The sequence below is a fragment of the Corylus avellana genome, chromosome 5, assembly GCF_965113065.1.
Source record: "Corylus avellana chromosome 5, dhCorAvel1.hap1.2, whole genome shotgun sequence".
Lineage (NCBI taxonomy): Eukaryota > Viridiplantae > Streptophyta > Magnoliopsida > Fagales > Betulaceae > Corylus > Corylus avellana.
Genome location: NC_142494.1, coordinates 694,375 through 711,291, shown reverse-complemented (window position 1 = coordinate 711,291; position 16,917 = coordinate 694,375).

Genomic DNA, 16,917 nt, shown 5'->3' with positions numbered 1-16,917 from the left:
TAGCTGTACGTTGTCGTGGTTTCACTTTCACACTTTAATTTATCAAGTCTTGTTTTCCCATTTCTTTTAATTGCTTTTCTATGTCTTCCACTTGGTACTTACTTAGGTGGCCACAGTGTATTGTGGGTTATAGGATGACGACAAGAGAAACTTGTTAACCACATATAATTGTGTGGTACGTAGAATTAAATATTGGTTGGAAAATTGGAATAATTATTCACAATAAAATTACAGTGAATGTCCACGAACCAAAAATTCGTTTTGAGAGTTTGAATGAAAACCATTGTCGATGGAAACGCGGAATTTGAAGCAATAAAGCAATAATTAATGTCTAATTTACGTACAACTTTTTTGAGTGTGGAGTAAAAAAAGTAGTCCTAAGCGAAAGAACTTTGTTCCTTCCAATGAAAATACTTTACCCCGAAACAAATGCGATAAGACCACAAGTGATTTTGTTCGTGAATCCAAAAGTTTGCTAACTTGGAGAAAATATTGTCTGAGGGCAAAGTCAAGTCAATCACGTTTCACATTATCTTGTATATAAATGAATATATGGTAATTATACCTTAAGGTATGCTTTTTTAAATCCGACTTTAATTTCAGTTACACTAAGCCAACCATCTTTTTTCTTTTTCTTTTTCTTTTTTTTTTGAAAAGAAAAGCCAACCATCTTTAAATTCATCCATTGAACCAATTTTCTCCAATAAACTTATAAATTAATCCATATGCATGCTTTTGTTGCCTTCGTTTCTTGGCCATGTGGCTGTATAGATCGAAGACAAACCAATGAGTAAAAGAAGAACAAGTGTATGATTAGAACTAGTAACCTCTGTTTCATTAAGCGTGGTCCACAATCAATTGAGCTTCCCCTCGTCAGTTAAAGCAATTTTTATAAAGGTATTACTTTCACTTTTTATAAAAGGTATTTTATTTCGATAACACTTCAATTAAAGCACTTTTTATAAAGGTATTACTTTCGCACTTCAATTAAAGCACTTTTTATAATGTCTTATATTTTTCACATTTCCTCGATGCTTTTGTAAAAGGAGTAATGTTAATATCTTCACCCATTTATAACATATATTTTATTGTTGACATAATGTGTTATAAGTAGTATAATTTTTTGGTTTTTTAGTGTTTAACATTAAAAAAAAAAAAAAAAAAAAAAAAAAAGAAGAAACTACTTCAAATACGTTACATGAACCGTTGTACTGAGTGTGAACAATAGCAATATAAAAAAATAAAAGGTGTTTCACTTGCTCTTTATGGGCCTAGTCCAGACTATTACAAAATCAGCTAGTGGAAAAAAAATTTAAAAAAAAAAAAAAGGAATTACAATAGTACTTTTTTAGTTTGAAAGGAAATATTGTCATTTGAGTGTAAGTTGAGAGAATGAGCATAGTTTTCTCATACTCTAAATTGATAACTATTCCATGATATCGCTTCAATCTTAGAATAAGCAGTCCTATTATAAGATGTTGTTACTGTTTGTCCTCACCCTCCGATGCTTTGAGATTAAATTGTCACTCATGATGATCGGATTTAGTACGCCTCCAATCCAAATGAAGTGTTGGAGGGATGAGGGAGATAAGTCAAGGTGTCACTCTATCCTTCTAAGTCCTGTGAAGACTTCTCGATCATGATGTGTTTATCTTTCTTCTTCCAAGTCTTCCCTTAGGTAAACTACGCGGATTAGATATTGATCCATCCTGAATTATTGGTTGTCAGACAACATGTACTTATATAGCTGCTGGGAGCTGCTGCACACAACTCATCTGGATGAAGCAACTTCTTGCGGACTATGGATTTGCTCAAGGAAAAATGATTGTCTACTATGACAATACTAGTGCCATCAACATCTCAAAGAATCCTGTTCAACATTCACGCACGAAACACATTGACATTCGTCATCATTTCATCCATGACTTGGTAGAGACCCAGGTGCTATCTCTTGAATTTATGCCTACTGAACACCAATTAGCTGACCTGTGTACAAAACCCCTAGATGGATCTAGGTTTGAGTATCTCAGGAATGCTATTGGTGTATGCGATCTCTCATGATTGTATACATAGAACATGCCTAGAAATTAAGCATATTGATATTTTTCTATAGCTGTTCTTGGGCTTTTTTTTTTTCTTTTTTTGTTTGTTTGTTGTGTCTTTATTTTCTTTGATTCTGTTATTTTTGGGATTGTGTTTATTTTATTTGTTTGATAGTCAGTTTCTCATGTCTTGTTTTCAAATGAATATTTTACATATGAGTGGGTGCGGTCAATATTTCTACAATTTACATCTAATGCTCCATATGTTTATGCTCTACCTTGTTCTTCTGAAAACTGTTAAAGGAGTACGAGTCAGTTTCTCTCATGTTCGAAGTTGTGCACTATTTGCCCCCCATTAAGTTTAGATTTTTCATATGTGTTTGGGATTTTGGATCAAACATTTTTTTTTTGGAAGATAGGTAGTGTCAGTTCTATCCACTTGACCAACTCGTTAGTTGAACCTAGCTCCTAAAAATTCTAACATTTTCTTCCATAAAAAAAAATAAAAAAGGCATAAAATAAGCTCAAATGACTTAGGTTTGCTTCTATATGTCCCTATAGAAAGAATCGGTGATCAAATCATTGCGGAAATAGATGATTACTAAAGGACATTGTAAAAGCGAATGATTAGTCTAAGGAGGAGTGTATCGGATGAGGGAATTTAGGTCCTAACACTATAAGGTTTTACTGTGGCTTGAATCAGACTATCTGTCTTTCATTTACAAAATGTCTGCATAGATTTACCTTTCACTAATGAAATCTTATTTAATGGGAGTTTTCACACACTACACCCCCACATGAGATTTTTGATTATTGCCTACTTGACTGAATTCACAGACCAAGGATGTTTCATGCATATGGTACATTTATGGTGTGAGTGTAATTTGTTGATCACTCCGGATTGTTAAGATATTCAGAAGGACATACATGGTTGATTGGATATCTATACAAGTTGTGTTTTCTTAAAAAAAAAAAAAATTAAATAAAAAAAAAGTGTTATTTTTTTTATTTAATTTTTTTTTTTTAAGGGGAGAGTGTCCGGACACGACACTTACCTGTCCGGACAGGGCCATTGCGTGTTTTTTTTTAACCTGAAATTTTTTTTTGTCATTTCCAGCTTTCTCTCTCTCGACTTGAAGCATTTTTCCATTATAATTTTTTTGTGTCAATTTTTTTTCTTTCTTTTGTCTTTCTCTGTGATTCCATCTCCTCCACTTAAAGGCTCACCACTTCAATCCTCCAAGGTATGTTTTCTTCCTTTATTCTTTTCAGTTTTGTTTTCAAATCACATTCTAGGATGAAAATGGTTGGGTTTCAATTTGCAACTCCGAATTACTTGATTGATTGATTAGCCTTGATCCTTCTTTCTCTCTCACATCATTGTAACAAAATACATTACCTATGATGTATTTAGGACTCGGTTCCTCCTCTTGACATATTTTTTTTCCATGCTCACATCTCTATGCATAACATGTGTTTGATAAAATGCCTCAAAGAATCCAATTTGCATGTTTGCTACATTTCTTTCAATCACATTGATCTAGTTCACTGTTATTCTCCTTTAGATATTGATTGGGATGTCCCTAGGCAAGATATTTTCAAAATTCATGAATTCTTTTCATCATGTTATATTCAAAACTTCAATGCCTATCAACTGTCCGATAGAATGTCTAAATGAAGTATTTTTGCATCTATCTTCATTTTTCCTCATGAAATAAGTTATTTTTGTTGTGTTCAACATTTTTAATTTGTTTCTGGTGCATTTATCTCTTTTGTGGGAGCACATGTTTCATATCCAAATTTTTTTCAAAAATTAATTTCTTCCAGTAATTTGTGATATCATTTTGCCATTTAATTCCTTCTTTGGGGTGTGAATGCAGAAAATGGTGTATCCAATTTCGGAATCCACACCAAGGAGGAAGCGCACTCGTGAAGAAAAATCAATCTTACAAGACAAGATTTTGACATGCAAAATTGTGATCAAGCGTGGAGTGGAGCAAAATGATCTTCGGAGGGAACCGTTTCGATTCATTCATGAAATATTCCAGGCCAATCAATGGACCTCCTTGTTCGTTCCTGTTAATGCATACACTCGGTTAGTTCGGGAATTCTGCTACAACATCGAAGATATTGACTTGGTTGGTCCCCCGTCATTCAAGACCAAGGTCTCCTGGAAAACTCTCAATATCACTCCTGAATTGATCAGTGAAGTTACTGGGATTCCATTAACGAATGAGAAGCCGCTTCCATTTCTAGAAGAAGATCCACAACCAACAAAAGCTGAAATAATGGCAGTTCTTAATCCAAGTAAAAAGCTTGTATGGGACGAAGACCAGAACAAAATTCCCATTGGTTATATATGGGCTCCAGAGAGGCTGTTAACACGGATTGTGCTGCAGAATATTTGGCCAATCTCTCGAAATAGTCATGTGACTATCGAACGAGCAATGATGATTTATGGCATCATTACCCGTGTTGAGTTTTGTTTATGCACTCATATAGTGTTGACTATGATTAAGCTCCATGAATATCACTCTATTGCCTTACCTTATGGCGGCCTCATCACAAAGATTTTGCACACCACTTTGCCAAAAATTGCTGCAAATGAACATGTGGAATCTCCTGAAGGTTATTTTGGCAAAGCAACAGTGATGAAGTCAAATGCCCAACTTCGGCTTCACGCTTCAACTGATCATGCTCCTCCAATCATTCAAGATCCTCCAGCTGAGTCTTCCTTGGGATCATCAGATACACCAAGTCAATTAAATAAAATAATTGACTTACTTCAAGCTCAAGGCCAAAGCATTGAAGCCATCAACAACCGCCTGATGACTCAAGGCCAAAGCATCGAAGCTACAAACACCCGCCTGACGACTTTGGAGAAAGATGTGAAGTATATCAAGGACACCTTTTGGCAAGAATGATCTTCCCTTCTATGTTTTTTTTTTTTTTGGTTTTTTCTTTTGGCAAGACTATTTTTTTTTGTGGTTTCTTGTGGCTACTTATTTCAGATTTAATGGGTTGTTTTTGTTTAAACTCTAGAATTATATTTGTTTTTGTGTGCTTCCTTTGTCCTTTCGAGACAAAAAGGGGGAGTTAATTTGATGTGTCATTTTCATGTACAATTATTTTTGTCCCCGAATGGCCAAATGGGGAGTTTGTTACTTTAGGTTTTGGCACATTCGGTTTGCATGTAATTTGTTGAAAATGAGCACCTCAACCTGTCTAGGAAGCAGCCCTGTCCGGACCGCCAAAAGCTAGGTCCAGACCCAATTTCCAGAAAATACCTGTTGAAGGGCCTGTCCAGACCGCCAGAAGCAGGGTCCGAACACAAAAACCAACAAGCCTATTTTGAAGGGCAGGTTCGGACCGCCAGAAGCTTGGTCCGAACCTGATTTCCAGAAACCGCATTTTGAAGAGGAGGTCCAGACCGCTAGAAGCTGGGTCCGGACCCCATTTCCAGAAACAATATTTTGAAGGGGAGGTTCAAACCGCCAGAAGCTGGGTTCGGACCCAATTTCCAGCAAGCCCTTTTTATATGGGCTGTCCAGACACAAGAGTTGGATGTCCGGACACCACTAGGTTACGCATATGTAACCCTAGCCATGTCCGGACACAAACTTATCCCTATCCGGACATGGCTGCTGATTTGTTAGTTTATTCTCTATTTAAACAAACTAATTTGCTAATATACGTACGTATTTTTGGTGAGCAAAATTAGAGTGCTTAGAGAGAGAGATATTGTTCTAGATTTATTTGTGAAAAGAAAATACGTGAAGCCAATCGGAGTTCCGGTGAAAGGAAATCTTTTAGAAGAATTGTGCCAGATGTTCTGGAAAGGACTACTGAGGTAGAAGTCAAGTGGGTCGTTTGTCGTGTGCAAGGAAGAGTCAAAGGTTTTGTAATTCTTCTTGTATTCTTTATTCTTCTTATAGTGGATTGATTTCCTGGGTTTGGCTGCCCCAGAGAGATTTTACATTTAGAGAATTCTCTAAATGGTTTCCTCTTCGTAACCAAATATTTGTGTTCTTGATTGCTTATTTCATATCTGTATTTGGTTGAATTTTAACTGCTAGGTTAGATCTTTTCTGCATAATCGTTGTGAAACACCTAGACTTTTGGATAGGTGTCGTTTGGAGTCGTTTGAGAATTTTCACTTAGGATACCCAAAAGAATCAACAGAAGCAGACTTGTTTAGGATAAAACTATCTTGAATTGCAACAAGGCAGATCTCTCATCATCATGACAAAGTGGCTGCAGAGAACAAAAAGAGGCAGTGAGTAAAACAGGGAACAATATTGAGAGATGAAAAGGAAGCGCACGAGCATGAAGCGATACAAATAGGTATTCATAAAGTTTTAGTATGTTTTTGGCTGTTTAATTTGATGAGGCCAGCTGAAGTACAAGTGAAGGGGGTTTTATAGGGTAGGAGGGATATACGTACGCTTTACATAAGTTTGGCGACTCCAAATGGGATTTGAAAAAAGGGTGACTCAGATGCCTCCATTATTGAGAACAGCAATATGATTTCACATGATCACTAGACACTAGCTGTTGTGGTGGTTTCACTTTCACACATTAATTTATCAACTCTTGTTTTCCCTTTAATTGCTTTTAATTGCTTTTCCATGCCTTCCACTTGCTACTTAGTTAGTTAGGTGGCCACAGTGTGTTGTGGGTTAGAGGATGATGAAAAGACTCGGAAACATGTTAACTACATATAATTGTGTGGTAGAATTAAATCTTGGTTGGAAAATTGGAATAATTCACAATAAAATTACAGTCAATGTCCAGAAACCAAAAATTCGTTTTGAGCGAGTACTGAATGGAAACTATTGTCGGTGGAAACACAGAATTTGAAGCAATAAAGCAATAATTAATGTCTAATTTACGTACGACTTTTTTGAGTGTGGAGTAGAAAAAGTAGTCCTAAGCGAAAGCACTTTGTTCCTTCCAATGAAAATACTTTACCCCGAAACAAACGCGATAAGACCACAAGTGATTTTGTTCGTGAATCCAAAAGTTTGCTAACTTGGAGAAAATATTGTCTGAGGGCCAAGTCAAGTCAAGCACGTTTCACATTATCTTGTAAATAAATGAATATATATAGTAATTATACCTTAAAGTATGCTTTTTTAAATCCCATTTTAATTTCAGTTACACTAAGCCAACCATCTTTTTTCTTTTTCTTTTTTTTTTTCTTTTTGAAAAGAAAAGCCAACCATCTTTAAATTCATCCATTGAACCAATTTTCTCCAATAAACTTATCAATTAATCCATATACATGCTTTTGTTGCCCTCGTTTCCTGGCCATGTGGCTGTAGAGATCGAAGACAAACCAATGAGTAAAAGAAGAGCAAGCGTATGATTTGAACTAGTGACCACTATTTCATTAAGCGTAGTCCACAGCCGATTGAGTTACCTCTTGTCAATTAAAGCAATTTTTATAAAGGTATTACTTTCGCACTTCAATTAAAGCACTTTTTATAATGTCTTATATTTTTCACATTTGCTCGATGCTTTTGTAAAAGGAGTAACGTTAATATCTCCGCCCATTTATAACATATATTTTATTATTGACATAATGTGTTATAAGTAGTTTAATTTTTTGGTTTTTTAGTGTTTGACATAAAAAAAAAAAAAAAAAAAAAAAAAAAAAAAAAAAAAACTAATTCAAATACGTTACATTAACCGTTTTAACTGAATGTGAACAATAGCAATATCAAAAAATAAAAGGTGTTTCACTTGCTCTTTATGGGTCCAGTCCAGACTATTACAAAATCAGCTAGTGGAAAAAAAAAAAAATTTAAAAAAAAAAAAGGAATTGCAATAGTACGTTTTTAGTTTGAAAGGAAATATTGTAATTTGAGTGTAAGTTGAGAGAATGAGCATAGTTTTCTTATACTCTAAATTGATAACTATTCAATGATATCGTTTTAATCTTAGAATGAGCAATCCTATTATAAGATGCTGTTACCGTTTGTCCTCACCCTCCGAAGCTTTGAGATTAATTTGTCACTCATGATGATCGGATTTAGTACGCCTCCAATCCAAATGAAGTGTTGGAGGGATGAGGGACATAAGTCAAGGTGTCACTCTCTGAAGGTGCATAGGATGATCACACTATTATAAGTGTGGTCATACCCACATCAGATTGTATAATATATACAGGAAGGTAATATAACTTCCAGTGGAGGTAACCGGTCAAGAGACATAACTCTTGGTCAAGAGTTAAGTTGGGACTCTATAAATAGAGTCCTAGGAGAACACAAACAATATCTAAATCTTACGTACGTTGGTTTTGTTACGTACAGAGAATGTGTGTTCAAGATCTCTTGATCTCCACAGGATTTCCACCCTAACGGGAGAAATCCTTCCTGAGATTAATTATACAATCCTACGATCGTTAAGAATCCAACAGTGGTATCAGAGCGCCAGGTTGTAAAAGATCAAGAGAATGAAGAAAATTCCGCAAGACATTTGATGAATTCAGGCAATCTGTTTTCCTCTTTTCATTAGTCAGAAATCTCTCCTTCGATGCCATTTGCACCAACAAATTCTACACACAAACTTTCAATCTGGGCGAAGTTAGAGAATATTGAATCCAGAACAAGAATACGATTCCTCTGTGCTTGGCCCGGATCTCGTGCCAAGACAGGAGTGAAGCCATCGGATCTCCCAAATCTTTGTTTTCTTTCTTTCTTTTTCTCCCTTCTCTAGGAAAGGAAAGTAAAAAATATTGAGAAAAGAATGGGAGAAAATTGAGAAAAGGAAGGCATTGTATTCTCGGATTTTGCTCTTCTGCCTAATCGGCGCTACTGCGAAATACTCTCTCTTCCAATATATAAAATGTTCCAGATTTTATCTTGCAAACAAAATTGAGGCATGATGGAAAATTTGCATACATCAGATTGTTTTCATCGGATACTCGTGCTTGCTGAGATTGGGAAGGTTCTGGTACTTTCGAATGGGGCTTTGTTCTTAGTTGATTCCTTTTTGCTACAACCCGTGAAGAGGTTGACTTTCTTCAAGGGAGTCTCCGTGATTACGATGAGTAAAGAAGACGGACTGCAGGAAGAGATTTTTCGAGAAAAAATCCCTAACAGACCCAGAAGGCACCGGTTTGGGTAGAGAAAGAATCGGAGAAGAAAAAAGGACATTCAGAGGAAGAAGACAATGGTGGAAACAAATTTCAAACACGATTTAATATTTGTTTGGTTAAAGTGAAACTTAAGAAGCTCATGGCCTAATGGTTGAGGCTTTGCGCAAGAGTATGACGAGGAAGAACACACCGGTTCGAACCACGGCATTGGTGGTTTCTTTTCTTTTTTTTTTAACCTTTATGCCGTTTCGGTCTTGGATCGGGTCAACCGACCCGCTCCACTCCTCCTGGAGCACGCCCACCATAACGATCCATCAGTGCAGCCCAACCCGTTAGCCCTTCGGCTCCGGCCCAAAATGGAGCCCGACCTGCAAAAGCCCGATTCGTTGAAAAACAACCGGCAATTAAATTGTCAGACCCGCCAAACCGCCATACCCGAGAACCGGTCCGGGATTCAACCCGAATCAGAACCTGTCCAGCACCAGAAAACCGCCCGGTTCATCTGAACCGGCCGATTCAAGAGGGTTTTAGTAATTTTGCTCGTTCTAGCTCGTTTTAACTTCGATTTGGTTCGTTCAAAAACCGTTGGAAAGCTTATTCGAAGGGCAACAGCGCTACAGGTTTATGTAGAGGGTACAAAATCTACTATTCTGAGAGAAGATTGATAGAAAGTAGTTATATTATCTTTCTTCAGAATATCAACTAAATTACTCCTATGAAAATGATCTAACTTTCACAAAATGTAGATTCTCAATGTCTAGAACTACAAGATACTCCATTACAAGATGAACAAGACACATATGTTCAAAAGAGTGGGAGTAAAAGAAAGTTTAAAAATCAATTACTTGTGGATGCAAGTGATGGAAACAGTGGGAGTAAGAGATAAAGGCAACTGTCAAGTATACTCAGAGATCATTATGTTTTGAGTGATAATGACACAGTGGTATTTGAAGTTCCACCAAGTTATACTGGAAATAGGATATGAGATGAGTTCGTTAAATCATTGTGTTTACACATAAAGGTGCCAAGATAAGTTAATAATATAGCCATTATATGTTAATGGTATATTGTTAGCTGATAATTGTTCAGATATGATGAATGAAATAAAAGGCATTTTCAAGATCCAAATTTTAAAATGAAAGACATGGGTAATGACACTCATGTTCTTGGTACAAGAATTTCTGGATATAGAAATTCAAGATTATTGTTTTTGGATCGAAAATTATCTGAATAAAGTGTTCAAAAGGTACAATTTGGAGAATTGTAAAGTTTTGAGCACACTTGTCTGCGAAGAGCAAAGTGACTATGTGCTCTAGAAATGAGGAGTAAATAACAAAGAAATGAAAATGTCTCCTATGCCCAGGCTATGGGCATCCTCATGTATGTTATGACAAGTATTAGTGATGCAGGTTTTGCAGGTTATCTAGATGATAAAAAAATTTACAAGTGAATGCATATTTCTATTTGGTGGAATGGTTGTTTCTTGGTTTCAGAAAGAAACAAGGCTGTGTTGCGGAGTTCACAATGGAGCTTAGTACATTACATGCAGCACAAAGGTAAGTAATTTGGTTTGGATTTAATTTTTTGTCGACAATTTAATTTAGGTATACTTAGTAGACCAATAAATGTGTTTTATGATAATAAGTATGCTATCTCTTTAATAAAAAATGGAGCACATAGCTCCAAAGACAAACACATTTATAGAAATTATCACTATATTCAAGATATAGTGAAGAAATGTGAAATAAATGTTGAATTTATTTCATCAATAGAGATGGTAGCCGATCCTATGACCAAGGGGTTGCCTCTGGATGAATTCAGTGGGCATGTAGCAACAATGGATTGAAATACACCTAGGTGAGAGCTACATGGGTTGACGCATAGTCGGAAGGATTCGGGGACGCCTGGAAGAACGATTTTATGCACTTCTACCTAATGGGAAAATAATTGGTCAGTTAAGGGCAGATGACACTAATGAGGTACGGATATTACATCTCACATAAATGTAAAGTCCACTGAAAGGCATTATGTTGAGATTGGATAGTATCTATGCTCAGAGAGTGTAAAAAGACGCTAATAAGGTGTATCAAGGAAAACCATAGGAATAATGGCTTTAAAGGAAGTACTTGATCAAAAATTTAGCGCAGATCGACACATGGTTTTGTGTACGACTAAAGTCGTCAATTGTGGAATGGGTGTGGACTATACTCCCAACCATGGAGAATTGATGCCATTCGTTTGAGAGATAGCGAAATGAAGTCATCCCTAATATACTATCGGTAAGGAAGTATATGGTAAAGGATGCGGTCAGATAAGATGACGAAAACGTGCGCACGTATAGCCATGTCATGATCTGACAACAATCTGTAGGTTTTACAGATGAGAGTTGGCATGGGGCAAAATTATTACTACCATGGTAATCATGCTCAACTAATGGTAAAAACGGCATAATCAGAAGGATTCAGGGAATGCCTGAATGAATGATGGTATGCGTTTCTTACGCCTCATTAAATGTAATGAACATTCTTGGGTGAATGACACTTGTGAATATAGATATCATAAAGAGACATAAATGTGTAAAGTCCACTTAAAGGCATTATGTTAAGTTTGGTATAGTATCTATATACCGATAGTCATCGGAAAGAAGTGTCAATGTAAATCTCAAATAGGGATAACCTTGGAGATAAGAAATTGAATGAAAAATTCAATACAAGTTTACATATGGTTACTATGTAAAAATCATTAGTTGTAGTTTGGGTGTGGACTGTATTCCCAACTATGGATAATTAATGTTATTTGCTTAGATTATATAGCAAGTAAAGTCACCACTAGTATGTCGTCAGTAAGACACATATGATAAAAAGGTGCAATCAGATGAAATAACATAAGTGTGTACACATCAAAGATGTTATAATCTGACTATTGTCTGCAAGCGTTAGCAGATAAAGAGTTGACATGTTTTATGGTACCAAAGGTAAACATGTATAACTAGGGTTTTATTACCGATCATAATAGTATGATCAAGTGGGAGATGAAGGTGCATAGGATGATCACACTATTATAAGTGTGGTCATACCCACATCAGATTGTATAATATATACAGGAAGGTAATATAACTTCCAGTGGAGGTAACCGGTCAAGAGACATAACTCTTGGTCAAGAGTTAAGTTGGGACTCTATAAATAGAGTCCTAGGAGAACACAAACACTATCTAAATCTTACGTACGTTGGTTTTGTTACGTACAGAGAATGTGTGTTCAAGATCTCTTGATCTCCACAGGATTTCCACCCTAACGGGAGAAATCCTTCCTGAGATTAATTATACAAGATCCTACGATCGTTCAGAATCCAACACTCTCTCCTTCCAAGTCCTGTGAAGACTTCTCGATCATGATGTGTTTATCTTTCTTCTTCCAAGTCTTCCCTTGGGTAAACTACGTGGATTAGATATTGATCCGTCCTGAATTATTGGTTGGCAAACAACATGTACTTATATATACATGATGATTTCTTCAGAAAATGATTGGTGGCGGGCGGGTATCCTCAAAAGCAAATATCTATAAAGATTGATTTTTGGTTGGTTGTGGGTGGACTCCTTGCAAAGACTGCCAACTGGATCTTCAACCTCCCAAATACTATTAGTCGGATTTGCCGTAGGCAGTCTTGATAAGTTCCTCCTCTACCATTTTCTTCCATCTTCAATGTAGATGTTATTATCCATGTCAGCATGAAGGTCCTTTCTCCACATGAATGCCCATAAGCATGTTTGAATCTTCTACTTGCCAATTACAACTATCCGTCATTTGGATACCTATTATTGACCAAATATCACCCATGAAAAAAATGGGATATCCGATTTACGAAGAAAAGGAAATAAATCAAAGAATGGAACGGCTTCCTTCTCTCCTTGCCACCACTACACAAACTGCAAGTGAAGGTCTTTTATAGCCTTGTAAGGATATAAGCATTGCATAAGTTGGTAGACCCAAGAATTCTCCTCGCTCAGCCAATATCTGAATGATGATCACTAGAATTTCAATGTGTGTGATTCATATGCTTCCTAAGGTTTCTTAGAATATATGAAAAATATATAGTATTTTTCGTATATTCTATAATTATGTTGATACTGAGATATTCTCTGTTTATAGCTGAATTGTAATCAAATATTGGGATTGTAATTAAATCAATGGGATTTGATTATTACAATTGTATTTATACATTACCTTATAAATATGGACCATTGTATTGTAGATAAATCAAGTTAATGAGCACAATGTAGCTCTCATGAGCATTTAGATGGGTGGACATAGGTGTCTAACACCAAACCACCCATAAATTGTTTATGTTATTTCTAATGCCCAACAAATTTTAAGCTATTAGAAATGTTGGGTGTATACATATATAAGTGTATACTGTAGTACGGTGTGGGCGGTAGGGACTCTCTTCAGTCAACGCACGCGTGGCGTGGGCTGTAGGGCCCTTTATTTACGTGCTAGACTTGATGGCACACTTGGCACTTGATACGATGCATTGGAGTGATCTGATCATAACCATTCATTTTTAGATGGTCAAGATCATTCGATCTTGTGGTTTGATCTAGACCATAGGATGCTTTTTAGGTCGATCCAGTGGTTGGCTTTACTGGATCGTAATTAAAGTTAATCGTAAGATCAAATCAACTTTGATCTAACGATTGAGATTAAATAATTAAGATCTAATGACTATTATTAGATAATTAATTATTTATTCTAACGGTCAGAATTAAATGTTTGTTGAATTAGCAATTTGATAACAGTTTATGAATGTTAAATTAGCAGTTTAATTTTGAAATTATCTCTTATTATTCTATTCTATTTAGAACTCTTTTTTGTACTTAGAAATTATCAAAGCCTTTGTTTCTTGATAGAATAGAAAATATGATATGAGGGTGTTTGGGTTTAATTTCGTTTTTGCAAAATGCAATTAAACCACAGAAGTTTTCTGGGGCTCCATTGTATCCTGAAAAAATATTTGTTGTTATCCATTTGCATACCATTTCTGGTGGGGGCAAATAATTTCTTAAGGATAGTGACGTTGTAACACGCCTTAGGAGTAATTTCGATTTTATATCATTTAACTAAAAATTTCCAATCCAAATAGCTAAAGCAAAATATCATTTTAATAATAGTTTGACATCGAAAAAAAAAAAAAAACAAAAAAAACAAAAAGCTTAAATGCTCTTTCTGTTGATATTACGTGCTAGCTTTGAGGGGATCAAAGATGCTTTACAAGTGATTTCCATCAAATTTATGAACAACAGGTTACTGGACGGCCGGCTATTTGTTTCACAGAACAAAGCTGTGTCTACCACCAACTTCAATGGGGGCGTTTGAATGATTTTTTCTTACCGATGATTTTTTAAAAAATAATAATAATTGCACTTCTCTGCAAGATATAAAATAAATAAATCACTTAAATGGGAAGTTGAGTGAAGATAATCTTTTAAAATTGCTGGGAATTCTAAAATATTTCCACTTCAGCTGAGGGAATCCTTTTTGCCTCAAATGTGAATTCATTTCTAAAGAGGTGAGAATCAACATTCCCTTCTTTTGAAAATGACAAAAAAGCTAGGCAGGTGCTTTACCTTGCTAGTGACTTTACATGCAATACACCGTTGGGGAGATAAACGGTTCAGGATTTTTTACCCAGAGTATATTAATATACATAATTGAACACCACTTTAGCCAAAAAAACCTAAACTAATGGGCTATGGTCCACTTAGGTATATTAATTACTCTTTTTTTTTTTTTTTTAACATTTTTTTAATATGAGACTCAACACTCACGAGTACACTCACAACATGCACCAGCTACGAGAATCGTTTGAGCGTGTCAAGGGATGTTAGATCACAAGTAATGGTTAGCAATCCAATTATAAGATGTTGTTACCGTTTGTCCTCACCGCCCCATACTTTGAGATTTGTTACGCATCAGGATCAGATATGGTGCCTCCATTCCAAATGAAGTGTTGGAGGGATGAAGAAGATAATTACACTCAAATACAAGTGGTGGTGGTTGAAGCGAAGGTGTCACTCTCTCCGCTCTGCCAATATGATCAGATATGGTCCTATGAAGACTTGTGATCGACGTGCTTATCAGTCTTCTTTAAAGTCTTCTCTTGGGTAAACTATGCGTAGCTAGGGATTACATATTGAATTATTGGTTGTCAGACAACATGTACATATAAATCATGTCTTTAGAAAACGATTCGTAGCTTTTCTCCAAAGCATGTCTTGACTATTCTCGAACACATTAAAAGCCAAGGAATAGCAATCAGGGCAGCCAGAAAGGAAAGCTCAACCAATTAAGTCCAATCATGGCAGCATCACGAATGTCCTTTTTCCACATGAATGGCCAGAAGCATGTTTGAATCTTCTACTTGCCAACAACTATCCATCATTTCCACACTTAACCCATTCACTAATTAATCCATCCACCTAATTTTCTTTCGGAATTATGTTATTCTTCTCAATTATCATGACATGTTTTAAGTAATTTTACTTTCTTTTTTTAAAAACTAATTTATACACTACAAAAATTAAGCAAAATAACAACGTTTGCAAAGTGACTTTTTTTGCCCAAAAAACATCTCTATTTAATTAGGGATGTTCGAATAGTGTCATCTTGCAAATGTCCTTATATATAGTGACTAGCTAGAATAAAATTTATGGACATTTGAACAGTAAAAATGTCCCTACATGACAACATTTTTGCTCACACGTCCCTTATAGGAATGGGATGTGTGAATAGTGACACATCCGCTTCTAGAAAGGGACATTTTACTATTCAATCGTCCCCTTCTCAAAGGGGACGTTAGTTCCTCTGTATATGGCCTACAAGAATTGATGTCTTAGTAAACTTTAAATACATAACATAAATAATAGCAAAATAAATGCCTAGCTAGTAAATGTACTTTTTGTAAACCCGAAGTAAAAAATAATCCCATCAGCAAGTCATACAGAGATTATCAATATGATTACGCTCTATATTCATATAATTTTCATTTGATGTCAATAATTATTGTATGCTTGACTCTTCTTGTGCTTCATCATTCCCTGTGCATTCAGTAATTAGCAAATTCTCATCATCATCGTATGGTTGGAATTTTACGTACATCCTAATTAATGATGGTGAGCACCAAATAAAGATGCGCCTATGAATATTTACCACATTTCATAATGTCAACATGATAATAAGCATCAAATAAGAACACATATAACATGTATAAAGGATTAATGAAGTTTAGGAATGCAGTGAGTCACTATTCATCAATAGTGTTTACATGTGGACTCTAATAATATATAATATTTTCGAATGGACACTGGCTATAGTTTTATCAATTAATGACAAGCAGAGTATGCAAACTTCAATGAGTTTGTTCCCATTAAAATTTTTCAACACAAAGCCAGAAGTCATAAACCAATTACACCAATATAATTTTTTCTTTTAAAAATCCAGAGTATTGTGTTTTGTTTTCTTCTCAAGTCTTCAAGTCATTTTGCGTGTGCAGAGGATCAGAAATGGCACCTCCAATCAAAATGAACGGTTTAAAGGATGAGAGAGACATGAGTCGTGTATGGGGCTGTTTCACAAGCAAATATAACCCCTTGTTGTCGAAGTCAAGCTGTTACTCTCTCCCGTTTGCGCGTGTCATTTGGTTAACTTTGTTTTTCCAAGTCTTCTCTTCGTAACTTGCACGGATATATATATATATATATATATATATATACTAAGT